At 45.6% G+C, this 18,980-nt stretch overlaps 1 long non-coding RNA gene across 1 annotated transcript in view; it reads right to left on the minus strand.

Annotated features, from left to right (window-relative positions):
- The window catches only part of LOC142430610 (uncharacterized), an 88,349-nt gene that overhangs the window by 38,253 nt on the left and 31,116 nt on the right, over positions 1 to 18,980 (minus strand). Inside the window, exon 2 of the long non-coding RNA XR_012780639.1 lies at positions 15,648 to 15,889. This is a non-coding gene — a long non-coding RNA (uncharacterized LOC142430610). The remainder of the gene's footprint in view (positions 1 to 15,647; positions 15,890 to 18,980) is intronic.

The following is an 18,980-nucleotide window of genomic DNA, read 5'->3' on the forward strand; positions in this document are numbered from 1 at the left end:
AAACACACGCACACACCCCAGCTTTAAGCCAAGCACTAACGTAAGATTGTTTTTATTCATTCATTAATATAATCGACCCAAATTGTTTATGGACCCTGTAGTTGCAAATTCACCTTTTAGCTAAAGTTCATTCATAACCCTAAATCACTACTCGGGACACATTGGCCATTCGTGGGTCTGCACCATGACACACATATTGAGTTGCTCGGCAGGCATGTTCCCAGCCGAGCTTGAACAAGATGATACCAAAACTTCCTGTTTCGTTTCTCCTACTGTACACAAGTATCCTTATCGCAACAGTCGAGAATGTAACGCCATAGTTTCACATTGTTGTGCTTTCTCTTGGTGGTTCCCCTCTGAGAGTGCTGCCTAGTCCTGACCAGAGCAAGAAGGGCTGCGATGTGTCTCATGCAGAGAATGCTTGTATTTGCTTAGCTTTGTTCAAGCATGAGTTACCGTCCTTAGCTCATAATTGGTTGAATTTAATGCTAACTTTATTAAGTAAGATATCTTTAAGGTGAGCAGTTCAAAACTACCAGTCACTCTGTGGGAAAACAATGAGGTTTTCTGCTCCCTTATAGAGTTTCAGTCTCATGAGCTCACAGAGCCAAGTCTACTCTGCCCTATAGGGTCGCTATGAGTCGGCATCTACTCAGTGGCAGTGAGTGAAGGCCAGGTCTTCGGAGACACATGGCTGAGGTGTCCTAGCAGGTGAAGGGCTTGCACAGGGAAGAGATCAGACTTGCCTTGAGTGTCTCAAGTGACAGCGCCAGGACTTCGATCTGCCAGGAAGGCTGTTCTACCTTTCAAGTAGCACACTCCAAAGACAGCGGAGTTGCCCCAACAAGCAATGGGTTTTCTGTCTAAAGGAGTCTTGACACAAAGGTGAGATAACAAATAGTATTGTTGTTAGTTGTTCAATTTGGACTCTACACGACAGGACAGAACTGCCCCTGTGCGTTTCTAAGACTATAACTCTTTACAGGGGTTAGAAAGCCCCATCTTTCTCGCTCAGAGCAGCTCCGTGGCTCTGAACTATTGGCCTTGCTAAGGCCCAAATCAAGAAGCCCTGGTGGGGTGATGGGGTGGGTGTTGGGCTGCTAACCACAGTCAGCAGTCTGAAACTGCCAGCTGCTCGCTCCTTGGGAGAGAGATGAAGCAGCCTTCTCCGGTAAAGATCTACAACCTCGGGAACCTCCAGCAGCACGTCTACTCTGTCCCAGGGGGTTGTGATGAATCAGAAGGGACTGGATAGCAGTAGGTTGGTTTTTGTTCTTGTTTGTTTTTAAAGGGCCAAGTCATAATTCTACGTAGTAATAATAGTTTCAGGGACAAAAAAATGCTTGACAGATTTTCTCTCTTGTCCTTTTCGCTTATTTCCTGATTCCTGATTTTTCACTTAAAAAACAAAAACAAACACTCACCCAGTAAGGATCATTTTTAAACAATCATGCTTGTTCCCACTCTGATTCCAAGTCTGGTTTTTATCCCGGGCCCGCTGCCGTGTTGGGCTCGACATGCCAGTTGTGCTCTGTAATGTCTTCATCTGATGACCGGCCTACAAAGATGGATCCTCCAGGGGCGATGCCAAACGTTGGCTGGATTGGAGTGAGTTTACGTAGGACCTAAGTGATGTGAATCCTTACTGTTGTTGCTCTCTGTATTCAGTTTCCTGTCTGCATTCCAGCCCTTGGCAGGATAATCCTGGTCAGCTGCCCCCGTTCATCCTCTCGTGGTGGGGGGAGCAGGCGTCGGGCCTGAAAGTTCAGTCCATGTTGGCCTATTTCTTTCCAGATATATCTGTAGACAACCACAGAATCTGCTTCGGAGAATTACATTTTCAAATCCAAGGCAGATAACGACTCACATTTTTAAGCTAACAACCACCACCAAAAAAAAAAAGAGAAAAAGTCAAGATGTTTTTCCTTGGCTTTAACCTAACCTTTTATTATTCTAACCCAAACCCCACATTGTTTGATAGCACACAGATTTCCTGACTGACCCAGACACTGTGTTAGTCTGGGTTGACTATAGAAACAAATCCAGAAACATTCATATGTGTATAAGAAAGGACTTTATATACAGGAGCAATTGACTATTGAGCAAACATCCCAGTTCAGATCAAGTCCATAGCCCGATATTATTCCATATGCCCAATACCAATCTATAAATTCCTCTTTAGACTCACAAAACACATGCAATGATACTGAATGCAGGAAGATCATAGGCCAGTGGGTGGAAAGCCTTGTGGATCCAGTGGCAGTAGAAGCATCTCAGCGCTGGCGTGGGTCTCCACATGGCTCCTCCAGCTCCAGGGCTCTGGCTGCATCACCAGGGCTCTATCATGCTCGTCATCAGTAATATCTCACAGGGAGTGAATGTTTCTGGCTTCCAGTGAGCAATTTATCTCCGTGATGCCTCCAAATGAGGTTATCAAGCTGCAACCTGATTGACAGGCTAGACTCTACCCCTGTACAGGTTGACACCAGATTATGTTACCCCAGACAGACACCATAAGCAAAGAGCACCGAGGCCTTTTTATGCTGTTTTGTTCCAACTAGAAAAACAGCTTCTGTTCATCTGCAAAGCCCCCTTATGGGACCAAAAGTCCATTTCTGAAATTATCCGGGATCCTGTGTTCAAAGAAGCGTGCGCATGCGCGTGTGTGTGCATGCGTTCAATGGTGAAGGTGGTGGTGAGCATAGGGAATGGGGATAGGGAGGTGCAAATATTTGGCAGGGGGGAATCTTGGTGCTCTGTTGACTTTTTCTACCAGCCTCCACCTCACAATAATACAGTCATTTTCTCCTCACCTTCTCAGAACATTCCGTGTACTTCCACATGTTTCGGGTTTTCTTTCCCAAAGATCTTCCCCATTTACAAAAACCCTCTTGATCATTTAGTACCATCCTTAGGCTTCACCAGTCACCAGCTGTCCATCATCATCTTTAAATGCACACTCCCCCACCCATCAGACACAGAACATATTGAAGTATAACCAAAGTCTTAAGATGCTTCCTGTAAACAAGCGTCCATCTAGCTCAGAAGCAACAAAGCCCACATGGAAGAAGCACACCAGCCTGTGTGATCACAAGGTGTCAAAGGGATCAGGTATCAGGCATCATCAGAGCAAAAAATCCTACCATAGTGAATGAGGTAGGGAGTGCGGAGTGGAGACCCAAAGCCCATTTGTAAGCCACTGGGCATCCCCTTACAGAAGGGCCTCAGGGAGGAGATGAGTCAGTCAGGGTGTGATGTAGCAACAATGAAACATACAACTTTCCTCTAGTTCCTAAATGCTTCCTCCTCCCCCACTATCATGATCCCAATTCTACCTTACAAATCTGGCTAGACCAGAGGATATACACTGGTACAGATGGAAGCTGGAAACATAGGGAGGCCAGGGCAGATGATTCCTTCATGACCAGTGGTGTCAGTGGTGATACTGGAGGGTGGAGGAAGGGTAGGTTGGAAGGGAGGAACTGATTACAAGGATCTAAGTATGACCTCCTCCCTGGGGGATAGACGGTAGAGGAATGGATGAAGGGAGATGTTGGACAGGGCAAGATATGACAAAATAATACTTTGTAAGTTATCAAGGGTTCATGGGGGAGGAGGAGCAGGGAGGGGAAAATTAGGAGCTGATGCCAGGGGCTTAGGTGGAGAGCAAATGTTTTGAGAATAAAGAAGCCAATAAATGTACAAATGTGCTTTGCAAAATTGAGATGTGTATGGATTGTTATAAGAGTTGTATGAGCCCCTAATAAAACAATTACAAAAAAGATGCTTCCTTTTGTTGTTTTCTATTTAAACTATGATGAAGATCTAAGTCTTATGGAAATAGGGTCGTGTATACCTAGATAAGCTTGTCAATTGCTATAAATAAACTGGTAAATTATTGATGAAGAGAATGTATCCAAACGTTTAAAGAAAATATTCATGGATTATTTCTTCTTTTGACATAGACCTCAAGGATACGTTATATAAATAAACACTACTTCCATTTAAAAGAAATGAAATATATAATTGGACATCTTCCTACAGAAGGGTCACAAGGAAGAAAGAGCCATTCAGGGTGCGATATAGCACTGAGGAAACATAAAACTTTCCTCTAGTTCTTTAATGCTTCCTGCCCCCTCCCCACTATCATGACCCCAATTCTACCTTACAAATCCAGCTAGACCAGAGCAGGTACACGGGTACATATAAGTGCTGGAAACACAGGGAATCCAGGACAGTAAACCCCTCAGGACCAAGATTAGAGATACCGAGAGAGGAAGGGGAAGGTGGGGGAGAAAGGGGGACCGATCACAATGATCTACATATAACCCCTTCCCAGGGGGATGGACAACAGAAAAGTGGGTTAAGGAAAAGAGCAGTCGGTGTAAGACATGAAAAATACGATAAATTATTAAGGGTTCATGGGGGGCGGGAGGAGTGAGCTGATACCAAGGGCTCAAGTTGAAAATGCTGATGGCAACATCTGTACAAATGTGCTTGACACAATGGATGGATGGATGGATTGTGATAAGAGCTGTAAGAGTCCCCAATAAAATGATTTTTAAATGAAATAAAAGGTCATTTTGAGATGAGCTTACAGCGCTTTGTCTTATTTCCCTTCTTTTCTTACACGGCATCCCTTCTGGGTTGTGGTATTTGAATCCTGAGTCCGTAACCAGGCTGCATGAGAAGAGAGTGTGTCTTGGCCAGAAAACATCGATGCCACCCAATGAAAGGCGCCATAGGGGAAACTCTGACAGCCGCCTGGATGGTGCCGTTCTGCATGGTGATTAGCTAGCAACGGTAAGCCGCGATTCCCATAAATGACTGTAATTAGTAATCATTGAACACAGTGAAGCAGATTCTGTTTCTCGGAGGTGGTCTCTAGACTCTATAAATGGAACCCAGGAAGCACTTCCCTGACATGCTGCGCATGCTCATTCTCCCCTCAGAGCCCCCTTCCTTGCTTCCTTTGCCCCATCCCCACTCTCCTCCTCTCCCCTTCCTACTCCGCTGCCCACCCACCCCTATGACAATCCAGCCCAGACACCCACTTCTTCTCCAGTGCCCATTTAAAGGGAAGATGTAGTCTTGGCCCCTCATCCCCCAAAACGCTCAGGGTTTCACGTGCCTTGTGTCTTCCTCTTCACATAAAGCCAAGCTCCTCCTGTGTCCAGCCGTCGCCACCTGCTCCCAAATCTCCCTGACCCCATCGCTTTCCTTAAAAAACGAAAGCACTTTGGCTGTCCCTGTTCTCCAGCCCTGCAGGGGCCAGTTAGCCTCCGGGGTCCTATCAGCCTCGTGCTGCTTGCAACTAAAGGATGTGCCAGGTGCTCAACCCCCTGGAGGAGGCTGGGAACAGCCCCGGCTGCTTCTTTCCCCTGAGGCCTGCACTCCAGGAACGGACGAAGGAGAACAGAAGCCGGTGGAGAGAGGGCACCAAATGGCCGGGAGCCATCCTATCCCGCTGGAGCATCCAACCCGACGCCCTGACCTCTGCTCTGGCAAGGAGAGCCTATCGCCAGGGCACGTGGTCCCACGGCCTTCCCACACTCTTGTTCCACCCAGAGCTCCCAGGCAGAGTAAGGGATGGTGAGCCAGCTCCTCCCACTCCATCACATGCAAGCTCAAAAGATGGAAAGGTCAAAGGGCAGAGGGCAGAAGGACGCAGCTACTGAGCATTTAAAGCAGAGCCCGGAGAGGTGGAGCAGGACTCCACTGCATCCCCCATAGCCGTGTGAGACTCTCATCTCATCCTTCCACCCAGCTGCACACGCGTGCGCACACACGCACTCAGACGCTTTCAGTTCCTTGTTCATGTGTCAGGGCAGTCACGGGAACTGGGAAAACAGTCCCCCATTTCTGAACCGTAAGGATTTTGACTGATATGCTTTCTGTTTGGTGCTGCAGGCTTTCCAGCCACTGCCCCCACTGAGATTGCCAAGTCTGGCTAAAAAGACCCCTAATTCCTGGGGCTCCACCCTCTTCTCCTCAAGTTCAGGAAGCTGGGACACAATAGGGCGTGCTTACTGCCTCAGCAATGTGTTTTGCTTGTGCTTTGGCGCTCTGCCCAGGGAAGGCGTGTCTTACCCCCTGGAATTCTTTGAGATTCTCCTTTAGTGCTCTGGGTTTCCGGTCCCTGATTCAGAGCGCCCAGCCCTTGTCACCTGTCTGCCTTCTTACTGACAAACACATCAGGCTGTCCTGGCCTGCTTTTGCCTTAGAGACCAGGAACAGAACAGCCCGGAGGAGGGGCCAGGAGTGCTGACCACCGAAGGAGAGAATAAAAACAACTAAATTGTTTAATCTTTATCATCAAATGCTCTCTGTACATTATCTGAGATTCATTCAACCCATGTGGTCAAGGGCCACCCCTCTGATGTCATTCTTCTGGACTCTGAAGACACAGAGGGGAAAAGACAGAGTTCTTGATCTTATGAGCTGACATCCTAGTGAGATAAAATAGGCAGCAAACAAACACACGGACATATCAGATAAGCCCAGCCAGGGTAATGGACATTCATTATTCTTTTTTGACTGACCTCCTGTGTTCTACATTTGGAGATTTCCGGCCTCCCAGTCTTGTGGGGAGGTCGATCCCACCACACAGAAACCAAAATGCCAGACACCAGTTTTATCAGCTGCCCACATAACAGAATACCATTACACATGCACATGGTCCTATAACAATAACATGAAATGTTAACAGCATGGGAAATTTGGTGCGGGGCATAAAGAAAGTGTTTGCATTAGTGAAGGGAAATTACTTGGTATGGTTCTGCTCTCCAGAGTCTTTGTAACTCCCACCAGATGACTGGGTGGGATGAATATGCAAATGAGGTGTAGAGGATTCTAACTCTGGGATTGGTCAGTTTTGCCATTCCTGGGGTATCCAGGAAGCGACCTCTGGTCCAGGAAGGAAGAATCCCATGGTTTGCCAAAGAAGAGGCAGGAGGGAAGTGTGGCTGAAAGCCTTGTATGGAGAAGTGGCAGCAGAGACACCAGAGACCACAGCACTGAAGCCATGAGACTGGGCAGGAGGCTTCCCAGGGAGGAAAGCTGCATGTTTCAGGCAGGAAGCTGATCTGCAAAGTAGGATGCTCTTTGGGCATTAATCGGCACTACAGGGACTTCGGCCCACTTTGCTCAACCGGGTGGTAAAGAATCAAGGGTTCTCCATTAGACCTGTGCTTGTTAGCGCCGATCATGTTAGCCCTCTGTTCACAGCAACGCCAAGCACAGCAGAGTAGGGTAGCTGTGATCTATAAGGTTTTCAATGGATGATTGTTTGGGAATTAGATCACCAAGTTTTTCCCCCTCGTTTATCTTACTGTGGAAGCTCTGCTGAAACTTCCCTGGCATCCTCACACACACATGCTTCCAATGAGAAATGGGTATTGGCTGTTGGTGAGGTGCGCTGGCTGGAATTAAAGCTTCTACTACTGAGCCGCCGCCCCCGCCACTACGACTCCTCCCCATTGCATCCCTCTTGCTGTTGTGGTGGTCAGGTGCCGTCGAGTCCGCTCCAACGCAGAGTCTCCCTGTGGACAACCGGATGGTCCTGCGCCATCCTCACAACTGTTCCTATGCTTGAGCCCATTGCTGCAGCCACTGTGTCCATCCAAATCATCAAAGGCCTTCCTCTTAGTTTACAGCCCCTTCACTCTACCGAGCATGAGGTCCTTCTCCAGCGATGCGCCCAAAGTACATGAGATGAAATCTTGCCAGCCTTGCCTTTAAGGAACATTCTGGCTGTACTTCTTCCAAGAGAGATTTATTACTTCTTTTGGCAGTCCCTCTTTCGTTCAATATTCTTCCCCGGCACCATAATTAAAATGCATGGATTCTTCTCCGGTCTTCCTAGTAAACGGGAAACACCTCTGAGCGAGCCAAGTGGAAGCTGAGAGTCAGTGCTTGGGTGTAGAATTCTGCAAGTCAGCAAAGAGGCCAGAGCCAGAAGGAAGCATGTGGGCATCCTCATATCCCGAGGGAATGTCAAGCCTGAGACAGCAGGTGCTGACCAAGGAAACGAGGGTGGTTAGCAATGAGAACCCTAGAGATGGGGCTCAGAAGGGTCTAGGACACAGAGATTAGAAATTAGGGGTAGATGCCTCCAGGGGGGCGGCTGCCATTCTTGGCAACCAAGAAAAGAAACCCCGGCCTTCACCGTGAATCCAGGGCTTACAGGAGAGCCTGGTTGACACTCCCATGCAGCAGTTGGGGACTGAGGATCAGGGAGGCTGTCTCATTCCAGGGCACAGCTAGCAACACTTCCGGAAGAGGAAACACGGCTCCCCAGAAAATGCTTCTGGGCAGACAGCAGCGAGGCCACCCACCATATGGCCGGCCCCTTCTCTCTGAAAAGAGCTCTTTGTGACATCTCGAAGAAGCAAACACCTCCATCGGGGAGAAACATTACTTGCTTCCTGTTAGAACAGACTTGCTCTTAGGATCGAGTTCTGTGCCAGACCCGGCCCCGGCCCCACAGTGAGCATTGGGAAGGAGGAGGATGGGGCACGCCGATGCTGTGAGAGTCCTTGGGGACCTTGGAGCAGGCAGAAATTGCTCTGGAGGGCTCAAAACACTGGAGCGCCTGGCAGGCTTCACATAGTTCCCCCCCCCCAACCCCATCCCCCATCTGTCCCGGAGAAACTCTTTGCTCTCCTCCACAGACGCCTTTTCTCCAGCCCCCGCTTGAAAGTCTGGAAAAAATGACATAACGGCAAGCGCTTCGGGGGGTCCCTTCGTTGCCTGCCAGCTCTTTCCAAAGAAGGATCAACTCAAACATTCGTTGAGTCGCTCAACAACCCTTTGTTTCAAAGCCCTGCCTCTGAGTCCATCTGGCTCACAGCTACCCTGCACGGCAGTGCAGAGCTGCCCCATAGCGCTCCTGAGGCTGTGAGTCTTTACAGAAGCACACTGCCTTCTCTTTCTCCCTGGAAGCAACGGCTGGAACCACCTTCTTAGCAGCCCACCACTTAACCCGCTGCACTACTAGGGTTCCTGCACCCCCTTGCTAGGTAACTCCTGAGTGCCAGGTCCTGTGTAGGGCATGTAGGTACAGCTGTCAAGAAGACAGGCTGGCTCCACATCCTGCCTGAATTTCGAGTCGAGTGAGAGAGCAGAAATTGCATAGCCGCACAGATAGCTTTGTAATCTCGAATGTCACAGGGTCTTAAGGGATGAGGATGCTGTTGGGAGCCAGGATGGTGGCCCAGGCGGAGACGGAGGCTGGGGAAGCGTTTCTCACAATCCCCAGCGGCTCATAACATCTAGAAAGCAGGAGGTGGAATGCTAGGTTCAGAAAACTAGCCCGTGTGTCTTTCCAGACGCTGGCCAGTCACTGCTGTGCTGTTGTCAGGTTCTCTAAGTCCCCAAATGCTGGAGCCCGACAGTGGTCATTCCTGGCAGTAAGGGAGCGGCCCAGTCTAGGGCCCTAGGTGGCTGGTGCAGAGGGGGGATTTGGTGCTCTTGGCGCAGCAGTCAGGGGTCAGCAGTCAGTGCCAGGAGGTCGCAGTAAGACCACCGTGGTCAGCACGGATTCGGTCATTCTTTTTTGGAAGAAGATAAGCCCTCTCCTTCATTTAATCCCTCACCAACCCTTTGTTTAAAACACCTGCCTCATTTCAATTCTGACTTCTTGGTGGTGGGGGTAGGGGTACCAACGAGTTGGTTCTGAAGTTCTGACCCGTCTCAGGCCTGTGATCACAGGATGAAACATTGCCCGGCCCTGCGCCATCCTCCCAACAGGTCTTACATTTGAGCCCCTTGTTGTAGCCACTGTGTCCATTCATGTCATTGAGGGCCTTCCTCTCTTTCTCTGGCCTTCTGCTTCACCAAGCACGATGTCCTTCTCCAGGGACTGGCCGCTCATGTCCAAAGTACATGAAGCCTTGCCATCCTTCCTATAAGGCAACAGTAGAACCGCAAGGGACTGCGGAGGCCTCTTATGAAGGCCAGGGGAGGGACTTCGTGATGGTTATGCCCACTTCCAAGCCTAAGTCTGACTACACCCACTGCACACACAGGCGCACACACACTGTGACAGGAAGTGCGGGGGGGGCCAGGTCCCCTCCGTGAATGTAAGTGTTTTGCACTCAATTATTCTTTTGTTTAATATTCTGAACAGTTAAGCCAAACAGTCCTTTTGTGTTTAAAAATAATTCCTTATCTTACGTGAATCTAATACACTAGAGGTGATTAACTTGTTCTTAGATGAATGACTCAGTTGAACTCGAGAGTTGTGTTCTCAGTTTAAGTTCTCATTGTGTTATGGTCGTGAATATAGGAAGTTGGGTTGCATGTGTGGCAGGGATGAAGAAAGGCTTATGTGTACAGGACATTACAATTCTCCAGTTCTTTCCACTCAATTATTGCATTTGATCCTTACAAAAGTCCTGTTATTAGGCAAGAAATATTTCAGTTTTATAGACTGGGGAAATTATGTCCTGAGACCTTATGTAATTTACTAACATGGTTCATTATTTTTTTCCCTTCTCTTATGTTTTCATTTCTATTGAGACACTGGAAACAAGGGCACAAATTGCATACATGTTACATATACAGATACATTCACATGTATGTCATATACACATATATGTAAATGAAATTTGTAGCTGCTTTTAATATTCATCTCTTCCTAAAACTGTAGCGCAGAAAATAAAATTTGCCTAGCAAAACCCCTCTCCATGTACTGGTTGTCTGGGTAATTAAGTTTTACTGTGTTTTGTTTTAGTCTTGGACATGGAGTTTTGCAAATAGCCCAAAAGACTTCCCATAGAATGCAAAATAACATGTGCATAGACGGCTCATATAAATGTCCAACTCAATTACATGGCAGCTATGAATTGTTAAGCTCAGCCTTTCCCTGAAATGAAAGTTTTTACTTGCTTTTCAACAAATTTAAGAAGCCCTGGTTTCTCCATGTGTCAGACCTTGGACTGCGAAATTGAGAAGGAAAAAAAATTGACATAGAAAGATTGCTCATTTTAAAAAAAGATAGCTCGTTTGACAATCAGCAGCGCCATCTGCTGGCAAAACATCAAGTCACAAAGCAGTGTAATAACTTGTCAAAGATTAGGTTCCACTGAGGGTACGGCTATCTGTTACCCCAAAACTCAGCTAAGAAATAGAGATTTACAGACCTACCTGTTAGCTTTAGGTTATGAGGTCCTCAAGCAACTTACAAAATGAACCATACCATCGTATCGCTCCCATCAAATCTGGTCCCACTCACAATGAGCCTATGGACGGTGGAATGACACACTGCCAGACCTCACACCATCTGCACCACCGTCGCTATGTGCAAGCCCAGTATCATGGCTCCTGTGCCTACACACGTCCCTGAGGCTCTTCTTAAGCTTAGCTGACTTTATTGATCGTCCTTCTCTAAAGACATGTAATAATAATATAACATCTTCAAGGTCAGCGAAACAAAAGCTCACTCGGGAGGCTTAAGAAGACATCTAAGGAGTCTTTTGGCTCTACTTCTTTCAGGGGAAATTTGTTCATTCTACTGGCAGTTCGTGATACATCATTAATCTTCACCAACATCAACAAATGTTAGTTTATTCAACAATTTTGGCATATAATTAATATAGCATACAATCCAATAGTTTAGATAAATTTTTTAAAGTTTTGCCATCTAAACCACAATTTTAGAACATGCTTTTTTGTATTAATTTGGATTAATACATATATCAAATCATTCCATAGTTCAATCACAACCAGCAGAATTGAACATTTGCTACCACTATCAGTTCCAAACATTCTTTTTCTAATGGACCCCTTGACGTCATCACCCCTTTACTCCGCCACCACCTCTATACCCCCCTCCCTGAAAAAGCTTTGTTACACTTGCTGACTCTATAGATTCATCTGTCCTGGTTTTCATACACCAAAAAATGAAAAATCAATTTGAGAACATTCTTGTACTCATTATTATTAGCAATCATTACCTGTACCCCAATCTCTGCTATCACTCTAAGGAAGGACTAAGTAGATTGTCCAGATTTCTCATGTATCAGAGGTAACTGAAAACACATGCCCTGGGTCAGGCACACCTCAGTCCACAGCCAAACCAAAAGGATGGACCCCTCAAAGTAAAGTAGGATTATTTAAGTTTCCATAGCATAATGCTTAACAACACTAGCTTTGAAAAAGGATACAAGTGAATTGTGTTTCGGCTAAGCTACTGAACTGTTTTTTCACCTTAATCTGTAAAATATGAATAATATAATTGTGTGGATTGAATAATACCTGTAGAATTACTAATAGAACAAAGCAGCTATTGGCCCATGACATGTCTGGAGCACAAGCTGAAAGTTGGACTGTGCTAGGAATTTGCATGACCACAATCCTGTTACGTGGGGACAGCTGGAATATACAGTGTATACTCAAGTATAAGCCGAGTTTTCAGCTCATTTGTTATGCAGTTTCTGTGGCAAAATTAGGAGCTTCTGCAAATATTCGGGTTAGCTTATACTCAAGTATATATGTTACATGTCTGTTCCATGCCCAAAGTTGCTGAGCTCTGGAAGAGCTTTATTTGAATCCAGTTTTTCCCACGGCTCTCAAACTTTTATCATGTCAACTGCATGACAGAACACTATAGCTGTGTTAGTCTGGGTACTTTAGGGAAACAAATTAATGTGTTAGTCTGGGTACTTTAGAGAAACAGATCCACAAAAACTCGTGTATAAAAGAGAGTTTTATATAAAGGTTAAGTGCATATCAAGAAAACATCCCAATCCAGTGCTGCCCAAGCCCACAAGTCCAACATTAACCCATATGTCCGACACCAATCCACAAAGTCCTCCTCCATCTCACAAAACACACACTATGACGCCGACTGCAGGAGGAAAGCCAAATCAGTGAATGTGTAATCATCTCAGCGCTGGCAGGGGTCTCCACACGACTGCTCCAGCACCCAGGGCTGCATCAGGGTAGGTCCATGTGGCTCCTCCGCAAGGATGTCTTGCAGGAAGTGAGCCTTGCCAGCTGAAGCAGAGAACTGGCTAAGACAGATGCACCCTGGACCGACCATCACAAAGCAAGAGACCCGAGGACTAGAAAGGTGAGGCTCATTGAGCTATTTATCCCTCTGACCTTCAATTAACCCCACATGTGTTTATCAGCCAGGTTGGCACAATAAACTAACTACCTCAGTAGCATCCACAGAATTCCCTTCTGATACATTTCAGGGGTGTCACTTTGTGCCCATCAGCGTGGCTATGCTCTTCACACCCCTCTTCTCACCATGGTTCCCAATCATGGAGACTCGTATACATGTATTTCATTGCATGGCTGAGCCAATTTTCTTAAGCTGCACTACTGCTGTATATTTTTAAGGAAATTATTTTAGGCCAGGAAGATTGTTAAAGTTTGATAAGTCATCTTGGGCATAACCAAAGGTGAAAAAGGATAATAAACATATAATTTCACATGTCCTCAGCACTGTATATAACATCTCTGTTATTATTATCTCATCGTGCTATCAATAGATTTTCCAAGCTGTCTCTCCGTCTGCACCTGAATCCTGCAAGGGCGGAGTGATGCTTGCTGAATAGGTGGGTGAAGAAACAAGGTCTCTCTCCAGTCCTAAAGAGCAAGAGCCCTAAGTTTGCTGCACTCAAGCCCCTGATTGATTATTCACTTGAAATTTGTTACCTTGAATTGAATCAGGCTGGCTGACCATTGTCCTTGAGACAAACCACTTTAGCATGCCATCGGTTGACTTTTTCAATGGCTAAATTCAAAGACGGTTTCTTTTTAATCCAGTGTTTTTTCCTCTAAGGAACTTAAGGCAAATATTACTGAAATTCTAGGTATTGATGTGCTAGTCCCTGTAGACTAGTGAAACAAATCCAGGGAGATTCATGTGTGTAAAAGAGAACTTTATATGAAAGAGTACTTATATATTAAGAAAATATCCCAGCCCAGTCCAGAACAAATCCATAAGTCTATTATTGGCCCATATGCCCAATAACAATCTATAAACTCCTCTTCAGACTCATGCAACACATGCAATGGTGCCAAATGCATGAAGACCACAGGCCAGTGGGCCGAAAGTCTTGGGAATCCAGAGGCAGTGGAAGCATCTCAGCATTGGCAGGGGCCTCCACATGGCTCCTCCAGCTCCAGGGCTCTAGCATAGCTCCATGTGTCTTGTCAGCAGAAAGACGAAGCAGAGAATTTATATGGATCTGGCCTCCAGCGAGCTATTTATCTCTGTGGTGCCTCCAAATGAGTCCATCAAGATGCAACCTGATTGACCACCCCTGGTCGCACAATGGTTAAGAACGTGGCTGCTAACCAAAAGGTTAATGGATTGAATCCCAGAAGCTCCATGATAGAGAGGCCTGATGATGTGCTTCAGTAAAAGCTACAGCCGAGAACATCCTGAGAGGCAGTTCTGCTCTGGGGTCACTATGAGTCAGCATCAGCTCAAAGACCCCCAAGAACAATAAGAGAAGCAGAGCAGGAGGATTGAAAGATCATCAGAAGACACTGGCTTAGGTAGAACAGTCATTGAAGACCTGGCCAAACAAAAAGCTGATGAAGTGAGAGACTGAGCCATGGGGATGTTTGTGAGAACACTTTTCATACAGAAAGCACAGAGGCATAAGGCCCGGGGCTCAATAAAGATCAAGAGGGGCTCCATTCCACTTGTATTCCGACTCCTGAGCGCTCTGATCTTCTGAAGTATGGCTCCTACCATCAAAACGATTGAAAATGCATACACCGTGGCCACATCCATGAGCTAGAGTTGTGGGGTGGCATCAATAGCATCATACATGCAGAGGGCAAAAGGCCATTCAAAAGACAAGGAAGAAGAAAATATCAAAATGGATATCAAAAGTGAGTCTGAAACTTGCGCTGGAAGATTGAGAAGCTACTATAACTGGAGGGGTGGTGGTGATGAAGCTAAAGAACTGAACTGAACATTTCAAAGGAGAGCTCAGCCAGAGAAGACAAAGTACAAGATTATAATGAAACATGCAGAGACCTGGAATTAGAGAAACTAGAGGGAAGACAATGCTCAGTATTTCTCAAGCAGAAAGAACTGAAGGAAAAAGTCAAGTCTTGAGATGCAGTACTGAAGGACTGTGTGGTTGGCAACATATTGAATGACATAAAATGTCTCAAAAAATGAGGAGTATAGAGACTCACTGGAACAAAAAGAATTGATCAGCATGTAACCATTTCAAGAGGTGGCATATGCTCAAGAGCTTGTAGTACTGAAGTAAGAAGTCCAAGTTGCACTGGAGACATTGCTGAAAAACAAAGCTCCAGGAATGGACAGAATACCAGAATACCAATTAAATTGATTTCAAAAACCAGTGCAGTACTAGAAACACTTACTAGCTCATACCAAAAAAATTGGTAGACCACCTGGCCAATCCACAGGGAAGAAAAATCCATTATTTCTGCCCATTCCAAAGAATGGTGACTAAACAGAATACAGAAATGATCTAACAATAGCCTTAATATTACACAAGTAAAAAATTGCTGAAAATAATTCAAAACAGTTGTAACAGAATATCAACAGAAAGTTGCCATAAACCCAAGCTAAGTTCAGAAGAGAAGTTGAAATATCAGCTGGATCTTGGTTGAAAGCAGAGAATACCAGAAAGATGTTTACTTACGTTCCATGGACTATGCAAAGCCATTCAACTACGTGGATCATAACTCTGGATGACATGCGAAGGCTCAGACTTCCAGAACACTTTATTGTGCTCATGTACAACTTTTATGTAGGACTGGGCAGTGTTTCTCTTCGGTCACACATGGAATCACTCTGAGTCGGAACCAACTCAATGGCTCCCACAAAAACGATGTGGACTTAGACGTAGGATTTCATTGATAAAGACTTGATCTTGCAGTGTACCTGAAAAGATAGAAAGAAAATATGGCTAGAAAGTAGAACAAAGGAATACTTCCTGGTGTGATATCAGGAAAGGTGTATGTCTGCATTGTATCCTTTCACCGAATTTGTTCAGTCTGTCTGCTGAGTAAATAACCTGAGATGTTAGACTCTGTGAAGAAGAATGCAACGTCATGATTGGAGGATGTTTCCTGAGCAACCCATGATGTGCAGATGACACAACCTTGCTGGAAGTGAAAAAAACTTGAAGCACTTTCTGATAAAAATCAAAGATGACAGCATTCGGTAGGGGTTACAATTCAGAATAAAAATAAACAAATGTGTCACGGGAAAAAAATGCATCAGAATGCTCCTTAGAAGCAACATGGTAAGACTTCATGTAATGTACTTGGACATGTTATCCAGAGGGCCCAGTCCCTAGCGAATGACCTCATGCGTGATTGTATAGGGTTGGGGAGAACAGAATGAAATGGGTGCAGAATGAAATGGATCGGATCAGTGGCTGCAACAACAGACTCACATATCCCAACTGTAGGGACGGCAACGGACTGGGCAGTGTTTGTAGCACATGTGAAGCGCAGTGTTCTAAATTCCCTTCCAGCTCTGACATTCTATAATTCTGCAATGTATAAAGGGAGCAAAGGGAAAATCCATTACCTGTGCAGGGGTTTGAACAGGCCATTGTGGGCTGACCTGGAGACCCCCCAAAAACATTTATAACACATTCTCTGTAGAAAACATGAGCTTTGGGTCTCCAGTGCTACATTCGGAGGCTTTCAGAACATAGCCCATTCATGAACTGGGGCCTTCGTGTGGTGGCAAAGCACGTCCCCTGTGGCATGGGACAGGAAGAGATTAGAGAGCAAGCCCAGAGCTACTGTAGCTATGGAAACTAATGAGGGAAACGCTGATCGTGACAGAGTCCAGCGGACGCCCGCAGGAACTGCAGCTGCAGCACCGCAGGACCGGGCTGGGAAAACCGTGATCCATAGTTGGTGCTGCAAAGCCTGGAGAAAACACCTACTACACTCTGTGAAGAAATCTGGACAAATTTTAGCATGCTTTCCTCGTTATGTTTTTTGGGAATATAACTCCTGAGCCATCATTAAGATTGTTAGGACAAAAATTCAAAGTAAGAAAAGAATCGGTATTTTGAGTAGCAGCTTCAGCTATTTAAGATAGGTGTTTGTAGCAAGAAATTAAGCTTGAAAATTTGGTGTTATTCAAAAGAAGAAATTGTAAATCATTTAAAATCCTTCTTTAGTATGTGAAAGTCCACATATTGTTGTGATAAGCTGTTGAGTCGATTCTGTCTCCTGGTGACCCTAGAGGACAGAGTACAACTACCCATAGGAGTTTCTAGGCTGTCATTTGTACATCAGCTGGCTGCCAGGTCTTCTCTCCTACAGAGCCTCTGGGAGGGGCTAACGCTTGACCTTTCAGTTATCAGAAACTTGCTCAACCACTGCACTACCAAGACTCCTTAAAAGTCCATATACGCAAAAAACTCAAGTCGATGACAACTCCTAGTGAGTCTCTAAGACACGGTAGAAATGCCCTTGTGGGTTTTCAAGGCAGTAATTCTTTATGGGAGTAGAAAGCCCCATCTTTCTCCCACAGAGAGGCTAATGGTTTCAAACAGCTGACCTTGCTGATCACAGCCCAATGTGTAACCACTATGCCACAAGGTCTCCTTTAAAAAAGGGGGATGGGGAGGAGGAGGATGGACTTTCTCTGTAGCCCCAGGAAAGTGTAGGGATGGAACAAACACTCCAATCGTAAAGTCTTACAGTCAGCCTCTCCTTACCCTCTCTCACTCACACTAAGACGTGTGAGTGAGGGCGATGGAGGAGGGCTGGGGGTGGCACATGCAGCCCACTTCAGAAATATTCGAGCCAAGTAGAAGATCATTTAGTCATGGTACACTTTTCCCAGATTTGGGACTCTGAACCCCTGGAAGGTAGCGCTACTGAAAGAAGGACTTGTAGAGCTCTGTCCGTCCACAAACTAATGAGCTAAGTAAGGAATGGAAAATGATGGTTCTGAAACATTTATGGCAATCTGATATTGTGGAAACACCCGAGCGTGTGTCTGCTGGGATCGCTTCACTGGCCAGGTTGGAAGCAACTCTGTGCTAGGCCTGGGCACCAACACATGCTACAACTATCAGTCAGGGACAAGCCAAGAATGCATAAGGGTCTGAGCAAATGTTAGCATCTGAACCTTTCAGCTTGTTATTTTCATAGGTGTATTTTCATAAGCCTATTTTAAGTGCATAACTTGTTTAATAAACAAACAACTACCACCCATGACCATAGAGTCAATTCCAACGCATAGAGATCCTGTAGGACAGAGTAGACCTGCCCTGGAGGTTTCCAAGACTGAGTCTGTTCCAAAGCAGAGAGTCTTACCTTTCTCCCGCGGAGCAGCTGCTCCTGTTTCATATTTTTATAAGGTTTTTCTTTCATGTTGTAAAGGCTGACTCCATTTCCTTGATAGACCACAGATCCTACTTAATATCTAATGTGGGAGGAATGTGGACCTTTTCAATTGGATACTGGAATACTCCTGTATTGGGTACTTGCTACAAACACCTATCTCCTGTCGCCAACATGAAGTATGATGTCCTAAATCCCTTCCAGCTCTGACATTCTATAAATCTATAATATATAAAGGGAGCAAAGGGAAAATTCATTACTTGTATAGAGGTTTGAATGGGCCATTGTTGGTTGACCTATAGACCCCAATACATGTATAACCCATTCTCTGTAGAAGAAATAAGCTGCTGACCTTGTGGCTAGCAGCCAACTATATGTTACTAACTGAACAGTTGTTCACTGCCCCGAGTCATGGTGACCCCATACCATGAAACAAAAAGCTAACTGGGTCTATGTCATATGTATGATCCATTGCAGATCAGAGAGTTTTGATCTTTAAGTTTTTCCTTGAGTGTTTTCTTGGAAATTGTTCACCAGACTTTTCTTAGTCTGGAAGCTCCACTGAAATTTATTCAACATGCTTGCCTCCACGAGCAACTACGTAGTGGCTGCACAGGAGATGCACTGATGAGGGATTGAACCCAGGTCTCCTGCAT

The sequence above is a fragment of the Tenrec ecaudatus genome, chromosome 17 (genome assembly GCF_050624435.1).
Source record: "Tenrec ecaudatus isolate mTenEca1 chromosome 17, mTenEca1.hap1, whole genome shotgun sequence".
NCBI classification, from domain to species: domain Eukaryota; kingdom Metazoa; phylum Chordata; class Mammalia; order Afrosoricida; family Tenrecidae; genus Tenrec; species Tenrec ecaudatus.